Source organism: Stegastes partitus, unplaced genomic scaffold (genome assembly GCF_000690725.1).
Source record: "Stegastes partitus isolate 25-593 unplaced genomic scaffold, Stegastes_partitus-1.0.2 Scaffold954, whole genome shotgun sequence".
NCBI classification, from domain to species: Eukaryota; Metazoa; Chordata; class Actinopteri; family Pomacentridae; genus Stegastes; species Stegastes partitus.
This window is the reverse complement of record NW_007578685.1, coordinates 315,439-319,161: the sequence shown is the minus strand read 5'-3', so window position 1 is coordinate 319,161 and position 3,723 is coordinate 315,439. Positions and strand designations below refer to the sequence as shown.

Here is a 3,723-nt window from a genome sequence, read left to right as displayed (position 1 = left end):
TGTGTTTAGGTGAAGTAATCTGGATACTTTCCAGCTGACCAGTGAGTCTCTGTCTGTGACCAGAGCTCCCAGTCTCAACACGGAGCTGCTGTCACTGGGACCATTGATCAGCTGCTCAGTTTTTCTGTCTTAGTGAGGACTGACTGCAGCGGGAGTGTAATCAGATTACTTCTCACAGTAGAATATTTGTTCTGAGGTTTTCATTTAGTTCTTCTGTAAAAACTCAACTGGTCGAAACTGGAGCTAACAGGAGCTAACTGTAGCTAACTGTAGCTAACATAAGCTAACAGAAGCTAACAGAAGCTAACTGGAGCTAACAGGACCAAACAGAAGCTAACGTTAGCTAACTGTAGCGAACAGGAGCCAACTGTGGCTAACAGGAGCTAACTGTAGCTAACAAAAGCTAACAGAAGCTAATTGGAGCTAACTGGAGCTAACTGGAGCTACCTGTAGCGAACAGAAACTAACTGGAGCTAACTGGCGCTAACAGGAGCTAACTGTAGCTAACATGAGCTACCTGTAGCTAACAGATGCTAACTGAAGCTAAAAGGAGCTAACTGTAGCTAACAGAAGCTAACTGGAGCTAACTGGCGCTAACAGGAACTAACTGTAGTTAACAGAAGCTAACTGTAGCTAATAGAAACTAATTGGAGCGAACAGGAGCTAGCTGTAGCTAATTGTATCTAACAAGAGCTAACTGCAGTTACCAGAAGCTAACTGGAAATAACTGGAGCTAACTGTAGCTAACTGTGGCTAACAGGAACTAACTGTAGTTAACAGAAGCTAACTGTAGCTAATAGAAGCTAATTGGAGCGAACAGGAACTACCTGTAGCTAACTGTAGTTAACAGAAGTTAATTGGAGCTAACAGGAGCTAACTGTAGCTAACAGAAGGTAACTGAAGCTAACAGAAACTAACTGGAGTTAACCAGAGCTAAATGTAGCTAACAGGAGCTAACTGTAGCTAACAGAAGCTAGCTGGAGCTAACAGGAGCTAGCTGTAGCGAACAGGAACTAACTGTAATTAACAGAAGCTAACTAGAGATAACAGGAATTAACTGGAGCTAACAGGAACTAACTGTAGTTAACAGGAGCTAACAGTAGCTAACAGAAGCTACTGAAGCTAACAGGAACTAACTGGAGCTAACAGGAGTTAACTGTAGCTAACTGGAACTACCTGTAGCTAACAGGAGCTAATTGGAGCTAACTGGAGCTAGCAGGAGCTAGCTGTAGTTAAGAGGAACTAACTGTAGATAACATGAGCTAACTGTAGCTCACAGGAACTAACAGTAGCTAACTGTAGCGAACAGAAACATACTGTAGTTAACAGAAGCTAGCTGGAGCTAACAGGAACTAGCTGTAGCGAACAGGAACTAACTGTAATTAACAGAAGCTAACTAGAGATAACAGGAATTAACTGGAGCTAACAGGAGCTAATTGGAGCTAACAGGAGCTAACAGGAGCTAGTTGTAGTTAAGAGGAACTAACTGTAGATAACAGAAGCTAACTTTAGCTAACAGGAGCTACCTGTAGCTCACAGAAGCTAACTGGAGCTAACATGAGCTAACTGTAGCTCACAGGAACTAACAGTAGCTAACTGTACCGAACAGGAACTAACTGTAGCCAACAGGAACTACCTGTAGCTAACAGGAGCTAACTTTAGTTAACAGAAACTAACTGGAGCTAATAGGAGCTATCTGTAGCTAACAAAAGCTAACTGGAGCTAACTGGAGCTAACAGGAGCTAACTGTAGCTAACAGGAACTACCTGTAGCTAACAGGCACTACCTGTAGGTACTGTCTGCAGCTAACGGAAGCTAACAGGAGCTAACTGTAGCTATCAGAAGGTACTTGTAGCTAACAGGAGCTAGCTCTAGTCAACAGAAGCTGCCTGTATCGAACAGGAGCTACCTGTAGCTAAGAGGAGCTAACAGCAGCAAACAGGAACTACCTGTAGCTAACTATAGCTAACAGAAGCTGCCTGTAGCTAACAGGAGCTACCTGTAGCTAACAGGAACTCCCTGTAGCTAACTGTAGCTAACAGGAACTACCTGTAGCTAACAGAAGCTAACAGGAGCTAACTGTAGCTAACAGAAGGTACTTGTAGCTAACGGGAGCTGTCTGTAGCGAACAGAAGCTAACAGGAGCTAACTGTAGTTAACAGGAACTCCCTGTAGCTAACTGTAGCTAACAGGAACTACCTGTAGCTAACAAAAGCTAACAGGAGCTAACTGTAGCTAACAGAAGGTACTTGTAGCTAACAGGACCTATCTGTAGCTAACAGGAGCTAACTGTAGTTAACTATAGCTAACAGAAGCTAAACTCAAAAACACTGAATTAATCTGTTGAAACATCGTTTGTTGGAGGTTTTAAACTGGAATCAAATGTCTAACGTCAATGTTTAACGTTGTTTGGTGAACAGAACCAGAACCAGGTGGACATATTGAAGTGCACCGAGGTTCTGCTGCAGGTCGACTGTTTGCCGGTTCGTGAAACCGAAAGATGGACAGCAGAGTCCAGTAGTGAGACTAGTAATGAGTCCGGCACAGAGACCAGTGCAGAGTCCAGTTGTAAGTCTGGCACACAGTCCGGTACAGAGACCAGTAGTGAGTCCAGTAGTGAATCTGGTACAGAGTCCAGAACAGAGTCCAGTAGAGAGTCCGGTACAGAGGCCAGTAGTGAGTACAGTAGAGAGTCTAGTACAGAGTCTAGTCGTGAGACCGGTAGTGAGTCCAGTAGAGTCCGGTACCAGCCTGGGTCCGTGGGCTTCCTGTGGTTTGTTGCGGTTCTGCAGGATTTATGGGTTTGCTTTGGCGTGGGCAGCGTGTTGTTGTTAGATGTGGGAGCCGAGCTGCAGATTAAGCTTCATTCTTTGCTTCCTTCTTTTCTGCTGCAGGATTAAAACAACAACGACCTGAAGCTCAGAACCGCAGAACCTCATGTGGAGCAACTGAACGTGTATCTTTGGGTTTGATGCTGCTGCTCCACCTCTGTGGTGCAGATCGGTTCTGTTCTTCTGGTGGTGGGTCAGGCGACCGTCATGGCCGCCGTCATGGCCGCCGGCAGAGGTCAGGTGCAGACGTGTGGGTCCCAGTGTGGGCTGCAGGTGTGTCAGTGTTGGCAGAGCGTGGCAGCGTTTCCCTGTTTGTCTTCGTGATGAAACAATGCGAGGCTGAGCGCTCTGCTTCCTGACGACGCCTCATGCCGCTCAGACCACCGCTCCATTGTCCCGAGAGGAAGACGGCAATTAAAGCGAAGGCGGAGGCTGCAGCTCCACCGTTTGAAGTCTGTGGGAGTTTGTAGATGTGTGCCAGGTCCTGATTACTCCTCATCACCCTGCCAGCACAACAACATGGCCGCCCAACCTTCCCTCGCTTCAAGCTTCCCAATGAGACACGCAGCCTTCAGCAGCTGCCGCCTGTTGGACTGACTGCAGGTCCAACACCAGCGCCGGCCGGTGTACGGTACCACCGACCTAACGGATCACACTCTGTGAACTTAGTCAAACCAGTTCGACTCCAAACAAACCACATGGAAAGTCACATGCTTTGGTTGCTATGGTTTCTGAGTTTAGGTCACATGGGTCGGTTGCTATGGTTACTGAGTTTATGTCACATAGTTTGGTTGCTATGGTTACTGATTTTAGGTCACATAGGTCGGTTTCTATGGTTACTGATTTTAGGTCACATGGGTCGGTTGCTATGGTTACTGATTTTAGGTCACAT

The 3,723-nt window shown here is 46.3% G+C and overlaps 1 long non-coding RNA gene across 1 annotated transcript in view; it reads left to right on the top strand.

Annotated features, from left to right (window-relative positions):
• The first annotated feature begins 3,554 nt into the window (after nt 1-3,554).
• The window catches only part of LOC103366560 (uncharacterized), an 859-nt gene continuing 690 nt past the window's right edge, over nt 3,555-3,723 (top strand). Inside the window, exon 1 of the long non-coding RNA XR_520671.1 lies at nt 3,555-3,716. This is a non-coding gene — a long non-coding RNA (uncharacterized LOC103366560). The remainder of the gene's footprint in view (nt 3,717-3,723) is intronic.